General features: G+C 46.6%; 1 protein-coding gene across 1 annotated transcript in view; it reads left to right on the forward strand.

Moving 5' to 3' along the window:
• Positions 1–1,242: 1,242 nt before the first annotated feature.
• The window catches only part of TEX2 (testis expressed 2), a 99,913-nt gene continuing 80,920 nt past the window's right edge, over positions 1,243–20,235 (forward strand). Inside the window, exon 1 of the mRNA XM_040640396.1 lies at positions 1,243–1,360. The gene's annotated coding sequence lies outside the window, so the exon portion shown is untranslated. The remainder of the gene's footprint in view (positions 1,361–20,235) is intronic.

The raw sequence follows: 20,235 nt of genomic DNA on the forward strand, positions 1-20,235 counted from the left end.
ACCCTGACAAGGCTGATTGATGTGTGTGTGTGGAGCTGTCCTTGGTAAATACGGCACCTAGCAGATATTACAGCAAAATATGGGGTGTTCTGTGGAGGCCGTTTTCTCCTTATAGGAGGGGTCTAGGTGAAGGTGGCTGACCTTGAAATTGAAGGCAGTAACTTCTGGGTCAGATGTGTATCTGGGACACTGGGGATGAGAAGAGGAATGTGGCTGGGAGGGTAGGCAGGGCTCAACTCATTGGAAGGAAGCTCCAGAGGGGTAAGGCACCCTCCTGGGCTTATGACTGGGTCTGGGTGTGTTTGCCATTAAGATATTTCAGCACTGTCTCACCAGTCAGAGAACTAGACTGGTTTGTTGCTTCATCCCAGTCCAGTTCCCTTCAAATTCAGTTCTTAGCATGACCCACGCAGGTAACTGCTCTGAGTTTCTTAGTAGGCGACCTCCAGCCCTGCTAGAAAGTCTCCCAGCCATATTACTGATTTTGAGGATAAAAAAGAGTTTAGCTTTATTTTGGACAGTTAAATTTGAATTTCATTACTATGATGGACTCGAAACATGTACCTGAGGAGCATGTGTGGATCTTGTTTGTACCACCTACATTAGATTCACCTGGGGGCAAGTGGTAGCTGGGGGGGGGGGGGGGGGGGGGGGGATGTTGAAAAATGCATATTTTCCCCAGTCCCATTCCAGAAGTGGGGAATTAGAGACTCAGGGACCTAGGGATCTTATTGTTAAAATCTTCCAGGGTGAGACTGCGAATGTGCCTTTTTAAGTGAATTTCTGGGATTGGACGGGATAGATGACTGCCTTCTAAAACCCAAATCTGAGTGAATATGCCCCGCGTGGGACCCCTGGTTCTCGTAGCCTCAGTTTCTCCCTCCGACCGGGGCAGATTCTGTCTCCACTTGTTTGCTAGGCTGCAGGAAGAGAAAATCAATAAGTGCAAAGAACTGAAGAAAGCACTGCAGCCCGGCTGGGAGAGAAAAGAAGCTTTTACCCCTCCCATCCAGACTCTTGCAGGTAACCCTGCCACGGCCTCTCTAGCCCCGTGGGCGGCGGTCCCTTTAACAGACCTGACCAATCGCGCGCCCATTTCCGCGGCCGCTCCCCGGCGTGCGGGTAGGGGCTGGATTGGCCGGGCCTGGCGCGCGGCCTGCTCCGCCCCTGCCGCACTCTGGTTGGCGGCGGCGGCCGCGGGCGCGGGGCGGGTCCGCCGGCGGGGCGGGGCGGCCGGTGCCCGGGGGCGGGCGGGCGGCAGGACAGCGGCCGGAGCCCGAGCCGGAGCCCTAACCGGAGCCGCGGCGGCCGCGGAGCACGGGCGCCGGCGCAGTACAATGAAGGAGCCAGCGGAGCCGGGGTAAGCGCGACCGGGGCCGGGCGGGGGGCGGTGGAAGGAGCGCCCGCGGAGAAGGCCCGGGCTGGGGGCGGTCCGACCCCGCTGGGTCCGGGCTGCGCCGGGGGCCGGCGGCCGTTGGTGAGGCGGGGCGCGGGGATCGGGCTCCCCCAGAGCCCCGCCCCGCTGTCACGGCCGGGTGTTGATGGGGACGCCCACCCGCGACGCCCCCGGGCGAACCCCTCTTTCCTTTGGGGTCGGGTGTGGCGGTTTGGGCTTGACCCCGACAGACGCGCTGGCTCGGCCCGGGCCAGGGAGGGCAGTCCACAAGCAAACTAAGGCAAAACAGCTTGTAATTTTATGAATGGGGCCCCGGGTTCCTGCCGCCCCCCTAGCCCACGTCACGAAATGCTTGCAAGTCGAGAACCGCGGTTACTTTTACGCGAATCTGTCAGGGGCTGACTGCGCTCGGGTTGTTTTTCTCCAACTCCTGGAAATCGCGGGTGGCCGTGAGGTGGTTTGCGTGCCTTAGACAGGAGGCGGCGGCGTGCCGACAGTCAGGGGATCGGAAGGTTAACAAGTGACATTGGGCTGAGGCCTAACGCCAGGTGCCCTGCCCGGGAGCGCGGGTGTGACGGTGGAGGCTGTGGCTGCTGGCCGCTGGCGACCACACCAGCGAAACCGAGGGACCTGGAGAAGGAATGCACAGCCACTTCAGTTGCGCCATGCACGCTGCCCAAATTACACGGCCGACGCGGGAGTTGGTGCAGGGGAGTTTTCCCCTTTTGAAAATGGTTTTTGGAAAACTTAGCCCCTCAGTGGATTGATGGTTACTTAAACCATCGGTTGTTATGGTTACGGGGCATCAAATGTAAGGGCAAAGTCTGTTTCCACCCTCGCTCTTTCTCCAAAGCTATGAAGTACTTTGTCACTACGTTTTACAGACACTGTACAGGGAGGGCATACTTTTTTAGAGTTGAAGGGAAAGCGTGGGCTCCTTGAAGGCAAGGGAGGTACCATATTCCTGTTTGAAGTCCACCATGGCTACTCTGCACAAGAATTGAAAGGAACCAGCCTTCTGCATGTTTTGATGATTCTCATCAAAGGATTTAAAGGAGTCCTTTCAGGAGCCAGATGTAAGCTGGAAGGAAAACAATGAGTGACTTTTATATGGAAACCAATAAGGAAAAATGGAGGGGCAAATGATCCTTGAACTCCAGGGTAAGAGGGTATTTGAGGAGTCTAGGTTTGAGGGTTTAGAACTAGGTGACACTGTGAAGCTTATCTCATGGGAGGTATTCAAAGAGTGAAACAGACATTCCTGTTAGCTTTTCTCAACCCTTAAGCTATTTTGGTATTTCAGAGTCTCCCAAGAATGGGTAGTTGGTCTAAACTTGGGGAAAACAAGTAAGCTTCCTAAGGGTGATGGGTAGAGAGTGGGTTTTTTGCCAGACAGTTTCTTTCCCATGGGCCTCTCCCGGAGTGTCAACGAAGGCCTCCAGGCAGCGTGTGGAGGGCTCTGGGTGAACTCAGCCTGTACATTTGTCTCCAGGAAGAGGTGCTGTGCCTGAAAGGAAGGAGATTAACGACCCGATTCAAGTCAGAGGATGGTGGTAATGGAGACAACCGACAAGTAACCCAGGGGCTGGGACAGAGGCTGGGAACTGCAGGAGTTTGCTTGGGCTGAGTTTCCGGGGCTTGGAGGTTTGAAGAGAGTAGAATGTCCTTCTGTGAGAGGGCTGGAGATATCACATATACCAAATGTATTGTTTGTTCGTTAGAGATTCTGTTTTTAGAATACTTCTGGAAAAGCAGCGGGAGAGATTAGGCTTTCAGGTAGAATAAATGTACAGGATGTTTTGGAGTTTTTGTCAAAAAGAAATTGCATGTAGTCGAAAAATATTCATTCAACTCATTTTTTATTGAGTCGGTAGTGTGCCAGAAATTGCAAGGCATTGTGGGTTATGGTGGAAAAAACCAAAAGGGATGGAGGGTTTTTTCTTCGTGCCATATGATTCGCCTTCCCTCCAAGTCAAGAGCTCTCTTCTGAGGATGTTCTGAAGTCCTTGAGAAAAGAAAGGGGAGAAATGCACAGAATATTACTTAATGTGAGAACAAACCAGAGCAATGGGAAATTCTTCCCACTGTAGTTCACTTTTGGTGTCAGACTGAAACTTCAGAAAGTGGTGTTCTGTGTCAGGTTTGGTATAAGACTATCTGCATCCTCGTATCTATTGACCAATATCTTTTCATGGTGTTAGTTCCTGTTCTTTCTTTTTTCCCTTTCTCCTATCAATTTATTTATTCAAAAATTTGGAAGTTCATTAGAAAATTCTGTCCCTGGCCTCTAGGTGCTTCCACTTCATTTTCTTTGCCCGAGGATCCCTCAGCATCTGCTGTCTTCTGTCTGATCCTTAGTCTCACCTGAGGGTCCTGGGCATTGTTGAGGTCACAGGGAATGTTTGTTCTTTGATTCTGTCCCAAAGCATAAGGCAGCTAATATAGAAAATAGAGCATTTGTTGAATTTCAACTGTGCTATGTACTACTTTCTTTCTCTCTCTCTCCAAGAGATATCTGTATCAATATACATGTAGATGTGGATTTAGATGTAGGTATGATACCTTCTCCAGTCCTCGAGCAGCCCTCTAAGGGAGATAGGTGGTGGTAGCCTCATTTTATGGAAGAGGGAACTGAGGCTCAGAACAGTATAAGTAACTTGTCTAGAGTGATAAGCTGGTTAGATGGTGGAGCAAGAATTTCAGTCTAGGACTTTCTGATTCCAAAACGTTCTTTTTCCATTGTATTGCTTCTCCCAGAAGAGGAATGGCAGTTCTAGCACAGTGCCCTTTTTGGACATATGAAAGGTCAAGTTCAGAGATGTTCAGAGAACTGCCACAGTTAATGTGCTTATGGTAGACCAAGAGTTAGAGCCCTGCAGTCCTGCCTCTCCGCCTGGTACCTTTTTGGGTCATACGTGTAGCTGCCAGGAAATTTGAGTTTACTGCTGTGAAGAGGTGACCCGACTCACCAGGGCATATCCCAGTGCTTCCATTTAGCAGCTCTGTGACTTTGGGCAGATTGTTTTTTCTCTCTCTGTACCTCAGTTTCTTTATGTGTAAAATGGGACAGTATTCACACTGCAACAATGGTAAGACAAGTACAGTTTGTCTCATCTTAACACTTCTGAAGAAAAGTATCTTATAATCTATGGGGTCTCATAGCTGTAGTTGGCAGTGATGTGCTTTTTTTTTGGTACATAAAATAATGGTACGTCTTATAGTAGTGAGGTCCTAGATTAGATGAACTATAGTAGTGCATTCTTTATTTTTTAAAAATATTTATTTGAGAGAGAGCGCATGTGAATGAGCGGGGTGGGGGAAGGGGCAGAGGGAGAGGGAGAAACAGACTCCCTACTGCTCAGGGAGCCCAACTCAGGGCTCAATCCCAGGAGCCTGAGATCATGACCTGAGCCAAAGGCAGATGCTTAACCAACTGAGCCACCCAGGTGCCCCAGTAGTGCATTCTTTATAGGTAGTCGCGGGGATTACATGAAGTCACTCCCATGCCGGGCACATAGTGAGCACCCAATATCAGTTGATGGTACTGAATGACAGGGTTAGGGTTCATCAGTGGGTGGCTCTGGGTAAAGCTGGAGAACATCTCATAAGATTTGCCACTTGGAGCCCAGGCAATAATCCATGATCTGTGGGCTGGAGGAACGTTTTCCAGTTTGCCTGGAACTCTGTCCTTTGGCTGACTCTTGTCCCCACGAGGAGCATTAACTTCAGGAGCTAACGAGCCATGGACAGACAGCTCCCTTTGTCCTGCCTATTCATTGAGGTCTTTGTCAACTTTAAGTCCCAAGTTAAAAATAAATACCATTTAAAGAAGATTGGAAACCTACACTGATATAAATAGTCTTACGTGTGAATTTTAAAACACCTCAGGGTTATATAGAAGATTCTTTGTTTCCCCTTTCAAAACTCCTTTTAATGTTTAATTGCTTTGGGTGAAGTGTCGTGAGATGCCATTAACCAGAAGGAGCCTAGGAGGTCATGAAAGTACAGAAGCCCTTGACTAGCCCTGGGTGAGATGGAGAGAGCTCTAGAGTGTGCATCAGAAGGCCTGCTCCCAGTCCTGGGGGTTTATCTTGTTATTGTGTGCGTTCTTGGGGCCTGGGCCCAAGGGTGTCTCAGGGCCTCGAGGCTCTCTTTTCCTAAAGGAGGACTTGAGTCTCCTCCCCTGACTCCTTCTAACATAGTATCAGAGATTATGTGAGTTTATGAACTAAGGATCTGAGAAATTAAATGGTGGAAAGAAGTTCTTTCATTCAGGACTCCTGAAGTCTCACTTGAGTGTTTGTGATCATGCTTTGTAAAGCAGAAAACAGTAGTCAGGTGATAATCTGAGTAACTATCATTTATGGAGAATTGCTGTGGCCGGGCACTGTCTCCTTTTCAACCTCACAGGGCCCTGTGAGTAGGAGAGACCACTGTCAATCTTATTGTGAGATGAGAACACCGAGGTTCAGAGAAGTAAGTACCTTGTCTAAGGTCACACAGCAAAGAGGAGGGCTTCTGTTGCTCTCCAGTGAGAGCTCTTGGGTTGTTTCAGGTGGACCCTGCCTCGTCTCGGAATCTTCTCAAGCCATGTGCCCTGGAAGTTTTCCAGTTTAAAAGTAGGATTCCTCCTGCTTTGAGGTCACACATCTATCGGGTGCTGACACCTGTTTAAATCTGAGTTCTTGCTCAGGACATCTGCTGTGTATTGGGAGAACTTTGTTCAACCTGAAGAATAGCCCCTGTGGGAGTTGTAGGCTACCTAAGTCCTTGAAAGGCAAGGTATTTCTTTGGTGAGCAGAAGCCACAAGCTGGGTCTCTGTGAGCATAAGTGGGACCGTTGAGAGCAGAATCCAATCCTTCTGTGTGGAAACTGGTGGGATGGGAAACGTTGATGGGCTTTGAAACAATCAGGTAACCTTTCCCTTTTGGGTTTGCCTGGAGTGTTGGTTCTAAGGGCTTTTCCCTAGGCAGGTTATTGGACCTAACAAATTGTGTGCCTCCCAGGCTTATCCTAATAGTTGAGAATGGCACAGGGTGAGGGGAGCCCTCTTCAGTCATAAGCTTATTGGGTATTTGAGATTTAAACCCACCCCTTGGATCCCTCCTGCAGTAACCTTTCAGAATCACAATATGCATTTTCTGAGTTTCTCTCTGTTGTTTCTTATAGCTGGTGTAAGCTGGCCTGTTTTCTTACTCAATTTAAATTCTTTTTTACATCTAATGCTGTCTTTTAAACAGTGTTCCTAAAGATGGTTATATTTATCATTTGGGGCTTGAAATAGAGAATTTAAAAATCTTTCCGTTGAAAGGACTGACTAAACAGTGATTATTACTCATTCAATAAATATTTGAGCATCTCCTGGAGCCAGCCATTGTGCCTGTCATTGGAAATCCAGTGGGGAGCAAAACAGATGTGGTCTCTGTGGGCACATAACACATTATCTAGTCCAGACAATAAACCAGTCAAGAGGTGTATACATTGTGTGTATATATTACAGTGTGATAAGTGTGAAGGCTCCTTCCTCTGATAAGTGTGAAGGCTCCTTCCTCTGAAAGGGAAGAACAGGGTACTGAGAAGGAAGAAAGGGAGGGAACTAGCAACTGGGAGTGTCCAGGAAAGCGTTTCTAGAGGGAGCAGCATGTAGAAAGTGTGGCATGAGGAGGAGAGGAGGGAGGAGGGGTTGAGGAGGTGGGGGGAAGGGAAGTCACAGGGAGAGCTGTGCAAGGTAGAGATGAAGAGCCCGGGCTCAGGAGCCAGGCGCTACTTTAGGGGACTTGGGGATTTTTTAGGCTCCTGGTGCCTCAATTTCCCGCCTCCAAGTGGCCGTGAGGATTGAATGAGCTGATGTCAGGGAAGTCTTGAGAGCAGTGCCAGGCACGTACAGGAAGGGCTGGGGGGGGGGGGTAAGGGTTTGCCGATTCGCACACAGTGGGGATCTTGACCTGGAGTGGATGAGCTTCTGTTCTCGGTCAGCATTTTCCATCATTCCATGTGTAAAGTAACATTGGACTGAAGATGAGACGAAGATGGCTAATATGCACGTCTGCTGGTTGCATTCTAAGGTAGCTTGGTGCTGCACGCTCTGTGATGCACTAACCGTTGAGCACCTGTGCCTGGGGAGGGCTTGCCGTGGGGCCTCAGCCGCATCTGCTGCGGGTGCCATGTTCAACCAGAACGTTGTTCCTCTGCTCCTTCTTGCAGTGGTCTGCTGTGGTGTTTGATATGGAGGGTAGATTTTTAGCTTTTTTTTCCGATAAGAGGAGGCAGAGGCCAGTGGCCTCATTACCAGGCAATCAAAGGTGACAACTCAGAGTTGCTAAGTGCAGTATCCGCCTGAACTCCATGCCCGATGAGATTTTGTGTGGTGCTTTCTTGAGGGAAACAGCCACACCCCGGGATCATATAGGAGGAAAACTTCATAAAACGAGTCATTGGCTTTGGTTCTTTGGCCTGGTTTGGGATGTTCAGTAAATTGTAGAAGCCCAGCTATATCAGAGTTTGTAATTATCCTACAGAGTATTTTGTTAGAACTGATCAAATTTGTATATAATTGCATTAGTTCCTTTTTTTTTTTAAGAGTTTATTTATTTATTTGACAGAGAGAGAGACAGCCAGAGAGAGAGAGGAAACACAAGCAGGGGGAGTGGGAGAGGAAGAAGCAGGCTCCCAGTGGAGGAGCCTGATGTGGGGCTCGATCCCATAACGCCGGGATCACGCCCTGAGCCGAAGGTAGACACTTAACGACTGAGCCACCCAGGCGCCCCCCAAGTTCCTTTAAAAAAAAAAAAAACTTTTATTCTGGAAACATTTTTTAAATTCACAAAAGTAGAGACTAATATAATGAGCCCCATGGATCTATCATTGTTTCAATAATTATCGACATTTTGCTAATCTTGTTCCAAGATAGTTTCAATTTGAAGCATTGTTGGTAGATTTTCTGTCATAGTATAAATGTATCTTTGGAATATAAAATTATATGGTAGATATGGTTGTAGAGAAAAAAAAATTACTGCATGCTGCCTAATTACAGGACTGGTGTTAGTAGTTGAAATTCAGAATCCTAAATGAACATTTCTTGCAAGCCCACATAGACTTGCTCATGAATAGTAGACATCCCTGACGGGGCTGCATATGGAAGACTGTAACCTTGGGGTCTCAGACTGGAGCCCCATGCTCCAGATGGCATACTCAGTGAGAGTGATGCCTCCTGAGGCTGGGACAGGAAGCCCAACCAGACTAGACGGCCACCCTTGCAGCTTGGCAGGAGAATGCATTTCACGTCTGGGTCGAAGGTACAGAACATGCTTCTTTTGTAAGATGGGTCTGAACCCACTGGACAGCTCCAAGGATGGATTCCCATGGACTCTTTTCCCCCTTACTTCCCTTTCTGGATTATTCTGTTCTAAAAACTGTTTGATTCCTTCAATGAACCCAAATTTTAGAGAGCATATCTCAAGTTTCCCTTGGTTTTCTACCATGCTTACATTCATTCATTCATTCATCACCCAACAAACATTTAAGGACATACACAATGGGTCAGATAGTGGTGCTAGGTACTGGGTACACAGTGGTGAGCAAATTGACAAGGTCCTTGCCCTCCTGGAGGAAGGCGAAAAGCAAAGGTCTACTAAAAAATATGTCCTAAGAAATAGTGAGAGGTGCTACAAAGGACGAGTGCAAACGGGAGTGAGGTGAGGGGGTGGAGCTGTTTCCTGAAGAGGGAGCAGGTGGTTCAGTTTCTGAAAGGCCTAGCTCCCTTTCTCCTGGGGATAGAAAGGTGCCTGGAATATAATAAACCAGGAGGAGAGAGGCATGGGCCCAGCTGAGGCAGAAGGCAGGAGCTAGACCATATAGCACTTTTCAGAACATGGATCTTATTCCTTGAGCCACAAGAAGCTCTCGTAGGGTTTTGAGCAAGGATGTGGCATGCTCAGATTAGGATTTTTTTTTTTTTAATTTTTAAATTTTGTTTTTAAGTAAGCTCTGCGCCCAGTGTAGGGCTTGAATGCAAGACCCTGAGAGAAAGAGTCACATGCGCTGCTGACTGAGCCAGCCAGGTGCCCCCATATTAGGAATTTTAAAAACCACTTCCACTGCAGTGGGGTGAATAAATGGAAGTCACTGCGGGGAGAGCCATGAGGGGGCTGCTGCTCTCTTCCAAGCAAACAGGTGGTCGTTTGGACCAGAGTGGTGGCAGCGAAATTGGGGGGAAAGAGATCATTCAAGAGAGGTTTAAAGATAAAAATCACAGCACTTGTTAAAGGACTAGGTAAGGGCCAGCTTGCATTTGCAGTGAAAAGAAATGTAAATTACTTCTGGCAGAAAACATTGGCTGTGCATACTCTGCAACTCACTGGTATTACACTTCCCTTGGCACCTATTTTTCAGAATTTCTAGATAAATTGAAAGCTGTTCTCCTTATTTGCTCTTAAATCTATTCTTGAAAACTGTCATCCACTTTTGAAACATATTCATCAAGCATCTACTATATGCTGGGGAGAAATAGGTGAGCAAGACAGCCCAAGCCCTCAGCGCATCTCTTCCACACCTCTGCATCCTCCGGGCTGGGATTGCCTTACCTCCTGAAACATCATATGGGTCAGGTTGCAAGGGCTTCCTGTCCCAGCCTCAGGAGGCATCACTCTTGCTGAGTATGTCATCGGTAGTGCAGGGCTCCAAATTGAGGCCACAGGTTAGAGTCTTCCATATGCCGCCCACAGTCAGGGACATAGTAGTCTTCCTCTCTATCTAGAAGGTAGGGATTGTGCCTTTTTCGTATTTGTATCTCCTCCCTCTCACACTCCCCCGACCCCAGCTCCCTTCAGCAAACCAGTGTGCTGTGCCCTCGAAGGTGTTCAGCAGGTGTTTGTTAATAGCCCCTGGTACTACTCAAGAATAATGTGAGATGGGCCCTAAAGAGGGCTCTAGACAGCAGTAGGAGGGGAAGACTCTTCCTGATGTTGGGAGCCTCCCTGTTGGAGAGAACGGAGGCAGCTGTGTTTAGACGTAGCCCTGCAGATGGGCAGACTTGCGCTCTCCTTGAGGCCATCTTCTAGATGAGGGGAGGAGTCTGCCTCCTCAGATCACCTGTCACTTAGAAGGGAATCATAGGAAACATCTGTATCTTCACCAGAACTTTGAAGTTCTAAATAGGAAATAAACTTGAGGCAGAGGTGGTGGTTAAATTTCCTCTACAACTTTTGTGAATGTGATTCTGAGAGAGAAAACTGATGTGGGATGTCATTGGCTGGTTTCCTAGGTAACATTCTTTTCCTTTGTTTTGTTTTAGAAGAATGGATTGGGTCCCTAGACCAGGTCCTCTGATAATCAGAGAGGAGATATTTATTGAATACAAGAGTGATGTGTTTTCTGGGAGACTTGCAAGTCTGGTTGGGATGGCTTTAAGCTGAATATTAAGGGGATAGAAGAGAAAAGTATAAAATAAGAAGTATACAGGAAATTTGCAGAACCAGGTAACATAGAGACCCGTATGACTCAGCGGCCGTGTGGACACCAAAGTGGTGCCCAGAAACTCTCAAGTGGAAATTAGCACCAAAGCTGCTTGAGAACAGCATGGAGGGAAGGGGTCAAGTATCTAAACCCGTGCCTGAGGGTGAGCAGCCGGTGCCTCCAGGCACTGGAAACCTTAACATCACAGCCAGGTAAATAAGTGGTCTGCTGGTAGGTCAGATTGGAATAGAGCAAGGTAGTGTGGGCACACGTGGCCCCAAAGAAAATCCTAGGAGAGACTCTTCCGTGTGCCTTGACCACAGAAGGCTGGCAGCCAGCCTTCCAGTCATGACAGCAAGAGCAGGCATATAATTGTAGGACGGCCCACCAGCCTGAGGGGGCGATGATTTTGTTCCACGGGCAGATCTTAGAAGAGGCCCCTGGCAGATGAAGTAGATCATGAAGACGTTTGTAGGTGAGTTTTATTAGAAGTGGACCACGTGGTAAATTTGAACACTACCTTGCTGATATTTTGCCTCTGAGAGCAGGTAGAGGGAAGTGTGTGTGTGTGTTTGTTGGGTGGAGTGTTGTTTGGACCTAATGATGACAAATAAGGAAAAGCCAGTTGACGGTGTGGGTAGGGTAAAGCCATCCAGAGGGCAGGGAGCCCAGAAATAAGCACAGAGCTGGAGTTCAGGCAGTCTGGCTCCACAGTCCCTGCTCTTGGAGCATCTCCTACCTCCTGCTGTTTCCTTGGATAAAAATGCTGGAACTGCTCCTCACGTTAGCTGTATAGGAGCCATCTTGGGGTCCCCAAATCCACATGCCTGTTGGAAATGACCTCCCGAATATCAGGCCATAGCAATGACTAATTTGATGTGGCTCCTCCTTGGTCTCCTATCTGCCTCACCCAGCCCCCGCCCCAGGAAGGGTAGAAACTGCAGTACCTGTCCTAGAAGTCTGAAGGGAGTTGTCCTCAGGGAAGGTTGAGCTGCTTGCCCTGGCTAAGTTCAGAGGCAAGATCGAAGTGGAAAATAAGTCAGAGTAGTAGAAAACCCCTGGGAAACGAGTTGCTTTTGTTTTAATTTCCCAGGGTAGGCAAATGTCTGTGGGAATATGATGAGTGGTATTCGATCCTGATGGGGTAGGTTAATAGTAAAGCAGGAACATTAATTTTTTTAAGGCTAAAACTCCCAGCAGAAATGACTGTTGATCATACTCTGAGCCAGACACTAAACCCGTTTGGTCAGCCTAGCTTTTGTCTTAAGGTTTGCCTGCAATCAAGAGGGTGTTGGCAGAGGCTTAACAGCCTGAAGCGAATTTTATTTCATGAGGTCTGATTTGTGGTACGACAGTCTTATGGAAGGAAAAAAACATATCTTGAGTTTCTGAATTAGGTGATAGAGTTGCTTTGCCAGCAAGTGTAGCAAGGGCAGGGCCCAGAATTTTCTGGGGTGGGTGGTCAAGAGGTCCTTCCAACTATATGAATGTATAATATCAGAGTGTTAATCTCAAAAAATAAAATTTTAAACATGTTTAAAATATATATATATGTGACCCACAGCTTAGAAGTCTTCCGGGAATTGCAGGTTTAGCTATTTCTAAGTCCTAGCTGGACTGTGGCCTAAGAATTTTAGCTATTTTGTGTGATCTGTCAGAGTTGACCCATTAGCTGCAGTTTCCCCTCCCAGAAACATCCTGCTGCTCCTTCTGGGCTCCCTCGCACAACGCTGCAACAGGGTCTGGTGGTCCCTCGCCCAGCACTGCACAGAGTGGGTGGGCACTGTTGGCTGGTAAATGTTCAGTGAGATGGGTACTTTATAGCAAGCTAAGGAAAAAAGTGTGATTTTTTTTTTTTGCCATGTTTTTCTATTTTATGAGTTCACACAGGTGCCCCAATTGGTGTTTAAAGGGAAATGAGAGGTTTTTTGCCACCGTAAAGCAGGGTGGTTACCTAGGTCAGCCCTGTCATTTGGTATTTCTGCCCGTTGTAGGGTGCATATCCGTATCTCCCTCTGCTGTGGTGCTATTGCTTAGGGAGGGAGTGACAAGCAGGAAGCCCTGAAACTAGCTTTGGAACCTCTCGATGATTTCAGCCAGTTTGATGATTTCAAGCCAGATCTTTGGGGGCTTGAGAAGGGACTCATCAAATGGGTTATCCACATGGAGTTTACATGGGCTGGGTATCCAGTGATCCCTTGAGCATTCAGCAGACGACGCTGCTCCCATGACGGTGGCTGTGCTCGGGGACTGTCACGGGGCAGGTCCGGGCTCTCTCTGGCGGTGGGAGTCAGTCTTCTGTGACTCTTACATGAGAGCCTCTTAAAGGTCTTCACCCACCTTCTTTTTAAGGAAGGTCTTGAAGAGTCTTAAAGCAGGTATTTGCATAGCATGAAGCATGATAAATTCTTAATTAAAAAATGGTTAATTAGATTTTTTTTCTTCCTGATTAATAGTTAGCTTAGAAGTCAGTGTGCCAGTTTTTCTTTTTTTTAACTTAGGCAAGCACTTAACTATGTTTTGGAATATTTGCTTTTCAATTTTTTGGTTGTTTGTAGAGTATCTAGAAAGGAACCACCTATTTTCCCATTGAGGTCTTGGCCCCAGGAGTAAAAAAAAAAAAACCCATGAAGCTTTGGGAGGCACCAAAACTGTTGTTTTCGTGGGGCAGGAGTTCACCTCGCTCTCTCTCTTGTCCTGCCCAGACTTCTAAAAGACCACACACACACCATCCGAAGGGTGTACATTAAAATTCTATACTTCTTCCTCGAAATAATGTAATGAGTTCTTTAAATCAGGGTTTTTAACCTTGGGGAGGGGAAGGAAGAAGTCTGTATCTGCTTGCAAATTGAACATGAAATCTTGTCGGTGTTTGTGTATTTGTATTTGGTGGTGGTAGGGTCTTGTGTTTGTCAAGCTTTCAGACAGCCCTCGAAGGAACTAAAGAAAGTCTCTGTACCTCTCACCTAGAAAGCTCTAAAGCCAGCTTTTTAGAAAGGAGGGACTGATTAACAGTAGGGGAAGAACCTAGAGCACAGATTGCAGGTTCCTGACTGGTGGGAGCCCATGCACACAAGCCTGGTTTCTCACTAGTCATATGCCTGGGTCCCTGAGATCCTCTTCTCCCTACTGGTCCCTCTCCCCTCTTCAGATCCGTAAGGTACCCTTTGTTGGGAGAGCACTGAATGAACTTGTCCTACAAGCCAGGTGACATGTGCCAGGATCTTTTGTCCTTGGTTTCTTTAGTCACTTTCTTTTGGTCAATGCCCTAACTGCCTCCTAACTTCTTGTAGGCCTCTCTTCTCATTTTTCTTGGGTTTCTTTCTTATACCACCTTCTCTTCCTCCCCTCTCCCCCTTTTTTCCCCTTAATGTGTTCTAAGTTAATCTGTTCTCTGCCATTGGCTTTTCTGTTCGGTCTGGTAATTCTTGTCTGCAGAAAGGGGGTCCTGAGCCAGACAGAGAACCGGGAGGCTGGTCCTCCCAGCCCTGTGGTTCTGGATGGTGGATCCGCCCCCTCCCTGGGATGCCTTGGGTCTCAGCTTACTACCCCCTTCCATCCCAGAAGTCCAGCCGTCTGCTCTGGTGGCCGCCACCTGGCCAGGAACACACAAGTGCATTTAATGTCGCAGGTCCCTGCCTTTCCTTGTGAACCTCATATGTATCCTATGGTGGTGAGCTCGGTTCATGAAAGTATGATTCTGTTTTATGTTCCTTATTCCAGTGTTGCCAGAGGCAGAAACGACAGAAGTTATTGCTTTCAGAAAGACTGTTCTTTGACGGGCAGGCCAATATATGAGTATTGGTGACAAATGTGCATCATTGCAACAGCAGAAATTTAAATTACAGTAAAAGATGATCATTTTCTACCTTTGGTAGTTTAAGATTTTTTCCCTCTCCGAATTTCTCCCAGTGCTTTGGGGGAGCTAGGGTTCTGGCCCCCGAGGGTTTGGGAGGAAGGTCTCCTTTTGCTGCTTTTGAGGATTCATTAGCCCCTTGGCAGCACTCGCTTCACACGGAGGTGGGCATGTGATGTAGGAGGCTCTGCTTAGGAAACCAGATCTCTTAATTGATACAGCCATCTCATGAGCTAGTAATGCAAGCTGTTGGTAATTACAAAAAACCTACCGTGAAATTTATCTAAAATTAATGAAGAGTCAGCACTGTGGATTTTAAATACAGAGGAAGTTATGGCATCGGCTCTCAGTTATCTGACTAGATTGTTTCTTGCTGGTCTTTACACCTTTAGCTGCCTTCCCTTTGCTCCCCATTGTGCCTGTGGGCTCCTTTCCCGCTCCACTCTGCTCGGTTCACATTCCTCCCACACAGACCCATTTTAATGGAAAGCTACCGAAAAATGTCGTGCATTCCCAAGTCAATTGATTAGGATTATCCATTCCACTTTTTTCGTCTGTGAACACAGAGAAGTGAAAGGTGCGATGTATTTAAAAGAAAACAAGAAAAATGTATGGAGAACAAACACGTATGAGTGAAAACCAGCTAGGTGAATAGAGCATATCTGCTTTTCCTGATATTATTTTTTTAAAGGAGCATTGTTCAATACTTCATTTTGTGTGTATGTCAGCATTTAAAGATCTCTAGGTCAGTGCTTAGACTGAGATAAATGGTTAAGGTATTTTGAGGCTAAAATTTTTCTTGCTTTGGTGATGTACTTTATAGGTATATCATCCCTTGATTTAATAGGAAGGATCTCTGGTCTATACGTGCTTTTATGTGACTTGAAAAGCAACTAACTATTCCATTTAAACAGATTTCAATGAGGACAATGGTTTTGAGACCTCTCACAATGGTACTGTTCTCAGACTCTTGAGATAGAATTGTCAAATTATAGCAAATAGTGTTAGAAATAATTTTGCAATTTTCTCAGCAGATTATAATTTTCCTTCTGTACATGTAGTTGTTCTGGAAATAATAGTGTAAAGGTACCTTTTTCCAAAACTGATTATTTTCCAAATACAGGGGTACCTTTAGTTTAGAAGAAATGATAGAGGAAGATTGTGGTCCAGGAGACAAGGAGAGAACAGGGTTTTTTTAAGCCTTTCTTTTATTATACCTTTGGCCACATTTTTGAAGAGAGACCAAGAATTGCCATATGTGTGAAAGAATATTGGTAACTGGGTAGACTCGAAATGAAAGTGAGATTTTCAGAGTAACAAGGTCACTTTCTTACTGGCTTGTAGAAACAAAGGATGTGCGATCACAGTAGGTCTAGCAGCTGGGGTTGGTGGAAGTGGAGAGTTCATGGAATCTGAAAGGTATTTAAGTTGGTATGATATTTAAATTTCCAAGTTAGAAAATGCCCATCAAGAACAATGGTTTGTTAAAACCAAAATAGAAAATAAATTTTAAAAAAATGGATGGGGGAATGTGCATGTATGCATCTTAGAGGACATTGAAAAAAATTTCAAATACCTGGGACACAGTTTGTTGAGGGAGCCAGAGCACGGTGGAAACTGTGCCTTAAGGATTACATTTATGTAGAAGCACTCAGTCAAAGGAAAAACTTGCCCAGGAGGAAAGTGTCTGTGGAGATGTGCCCTGCATTTTGAGTGATGTACCGGAGCGTTGCAGACTCAACATTAATTTTGATCTTTCTTACGAAGCTGGATAAAATAATGTTGTTTCTAAGGAAAAAGTAGTTATCATGAAGTGTCAAAGCCCTGCAGTGGAAAATGCCAACAGTCAAGAGTCCCAAACAAATTCCAGAATCAACACCCTAAGTGCAGACTCACACTGGCGTACTATCGTGATTTACCTTATTGAGGCCCAGCGGGTTCTTGTTGGGCACCCCAGAAATGCATGGGATCCATACCCACCAAGCAAGTGCTGAGGGAGTACTTTGGCTTCCTAGTATTTTTCCTGGGGAAAAAGTGTTTGATCTGAAACGGTTCCCACCTGGGTAGAAACCTTACTCACCAGAGGTGGCTCTGAGAAACTTTGGTTTCGGGTGCCTGGGTGGCTCAGATGGCTAAGTGTCTGCCTTTGGCTTGGGTCATGACCTCCAGGTCCTGGGATCGGGCTATCGGCTCAGTGGGGAGTCTGCTTATCCCTCTCCCTCTGCCTCTCCCCGCCACTCATGCTCTCTCTGTATCAAATGAATATTAAAAAAATCTTAAAAAAAAAAAAAGAAACTTTGGTTTCCTAAAATAACGGATGAAGTTCTGCTTCCCCTCGAAAGAGCGGTGTTTTAACTTTTGGAATGTACACCCCTTTGCGCCTCTGAACGCTATGCTCTGTCTCCCTAGAAAACCACACACGTACACACAGACCAAATTTTGCATGTGGGATGTTAAGAACCGTTGATGTAAAATAAAATAGTAAGATGGAAGGTCTTGAAGAGAATGTTAGGAAGGAGTTTGCTGCTGGTACAGATGCCATTTTTCCGTGGAGGGTAGAGGCACTCTCCTGAGAGTGTACTTTGTGGGTTGTTGGGCAGTAGGATTTAGCAGGGCTGGAACACGCAGCTAGGCCTATTTTGAGAGAGTTGTGCAGTCTGAGAGTAGTGCTTCCAGAAGGTGCAACTCCCTGCTGCCCTCAAGAGCTGGGCCCAGTGTTTGCTGTCAGAGGCTTTTTGGAGAAGGTCTTTGTAAGTGCGGTTATTTATTATGTGTATATGACAAAGCAGTACCAGCCCTGCATTTATTTCCCTCGTTACTCATATCCTTTTCCCCTTCAAAAGACTGATACAGACATTGACCAAATGGGTTTTAAGAACCTGAAATTAATTTGTTAGATAAATTGCTTGTTATATAAGTTATAAAGGAGGCATTGCATACTTCATTACGCACAACATGATTTCAGAATTCTCCCACTTGAGGATATATGTTTTTAAGGAGGTGCCTTATAAGAACTGCATGTATTGGATTTGCATCCTGCTTTCAGATCCTCTGCTCCATTCTCCGGAGGCCTGGCGTGTGAGACAAGCTGGGAGTGGGGTGGTTCTGGTCCAAAGGCAGGCCCAGGAGCCACAGGTGGACACCTTGGAGTTCTGGTGGTGGCAACAGCTCTGCGATTTCCACTTCTGAACCCCTGGTAGATGGTGACTTGCAGAGGAACTTTTATTTATGCCATCAAGATCTGTGGGGCACCTGGGTGAGTCCGTCGGTTAATCATCTGACTTTGGCTCAGGCCATGATCCAGGGTCCTGGGATCGAGGTAACTGTTGGGCTCCCCATTCAGCGGGGAGTCTGCTTGTCTCTCTCCCTCCCCTCTGTGCCTCCCCTGCTCTTGCATGCATGCGTGTGTGCTCTCTCTCATATAAATAAAAAAATCTTAAAAAAAAAAAAAAAAAGATCTAAGAAGTCACCACCACCCAGGGGTATTCCCTTCTTCTCCTGAAGGATCCTTTTCTTTGACAGCGGCTGGCTTGGAATTTCGGTTTCCTGGAAGAAATGCATTTTCTCAGCAGAAACAACATTGTACACAGTGGTTCTGTGGAAAAAGCAGTGCCATGCTCACAGTCTGCATTAGGAAAGGCTTGTGTTCCTGCGAAGGATACTATCCAGTAGAGATGATCTGGGTATGAAGTTAGATCTCACTTTCTCTTATCAAGTGTTATAATATGTTACCTTCTGGAGCTAAAACCTGATGCCCAGTTACTAAAAATATACTGGACTGTACATGATATATTTATTTTTTATACCATATGAAATTTTCTGAAAAGGACATAAACAGGTTACTTAGGTATTAAGTGCAGTGTTCTTTCATTCATTCAACCAATAAATATTTAAGTGCCTGCCCTGTAGAGCATATATTCTGTGGGCTGAGAGGTAACAAGTAAGTAGCCATGTAACACAATTTCAGGTAGTAATACTGTTCTTAAAAATAAAAATAAGGGGATAGGGAGGCCATGCTTTTAGGATAAGGTGGTCAGGAAGGTCTGTGGAGACCTGCCATTGTTTTTACTACAACAAATTTGGGGGAGTAACAGTTGTCTTTGGGGCCATGGAATTCAGTGAGGCTTCTTTGCAGAGATTTTGACCGATTTATTTGAAGGACCTTTTGAGGAGTTGGGACTTTGGTCATCAGTGACCTTTTGAGGGAGTGACCGGTCTTTTCTGGCTGGTACCTTCTTTTTCTTACTGTCAGTCTTCCTGTGGCAGGAACAGGAGGAGAAAAAGTTGTCCCTGGCTGTCGTCCTGGTGGTTCACAGCAGGCAGAGTGTCTCCCTGGTCTTGGGTTAACTTCGAGCTTGGCCACTGAACCTCGCTTTCTGATGTTATGCATGCCCAGCCTCGCTTTCTGATGTTATGCACGAACCGACCCTTATGTGGCTCCACAAGGTCTGACAACCTGAGTGCTTTCCCTGGAAGGGTCACCACATCCAGAGGCCAGCTGACCTGAGCTTGGCCCTGGGTCCCAGACACAGGGGCCTGGGTACAGGCTGAAGGGTTACCGCTGTTGGCTTGAGGCTATTTTTTTTTTTCTCCTCAGTGTCATTTTTAAGTATTGGATCACAAAACTATAAAACAACCTTTTAAGAAATAGTATATACTTCTGCCAGGGATGCTGCCACTGCCCAAAACCTTTTTTCACACGTGGGGCCTGTCAGTCAGCCCCACGGTTATTCCCTGTACTCCGTAGTCCCAGGATACATTCGCAACCAGTATCTGTGTAGGGCTGCGATGGACAGACCCGGGGCCATACCTCTGCCCTTACGCCTCCCAACGCCCTGTTGTTATTGCTGCCCCTTTGCAGACCAGGAAACTGACTACACCTGTCAAGGAAGGAAGGGCACTAGTCATACGAGGAGAAGCCCATATAAAGGCTTGTGTGGAACTCCTTTCATTCCCACACAAATGCCACGGGGTAGACTATTTTTCCCATTCTGTAGATAAACAACTGAAGTGCAAAAAGTTTACGTAACTAGCCTGAGGTCACACGGCTGCTGAGGGGCAGAGCTGGGGTTTGCTCCCCATCTGAGTTGGAAAGGCATGCTCTTACCACCCCACCAGGCGCCTCCCTCACCTGCCTGAGGCCACCTGTCCCTTGCTGCCTTCTTCGGTTTGTAAGTCCTGCTCTGCCCTGCTCCTCGTCAGTATCACCTCAGCCACTTTGCCTGGTACCTGAGCCCACGGCCTACCTGAGGCTGTGTCAGGCAGGGTGGGCGGTGCCAAGTTGAGCAGTGCTTCTGAGCTCCCTGGAGACTAATGGACGAAGAGCTTTATACACACACATACACACATGTATGGATATACATATACTTACAAACGTGTCTCTGTGTGTGTGGAGATACAGAGGAAAATGAAACTGTCACTCTAGCATATTAGACATTCTTACATTTCTTTTTTTTTTTTTTTTAAAGATTTTATTTACTTATTTGACAGAGACAGCCAGCGAAAGAGGAGCACAAGCAGGGGGAGTGG

Source organism: Ursus maritimus, unplaced genomic scaffold (genome assembly GCF_017311325.1).
Source record: "Ursus maritimus isolate PB19 unplaced genomic scaffold, ASM1731132v1 scaffold_24, whole genome shotgun sequence".
In the NCBI taxonomy this organism is placed as follows: Eukaryota; Metazoa; Chordata; class Mammalia; order Carnivora; family Ursidae; genus Ursus; species Ursus maritimus.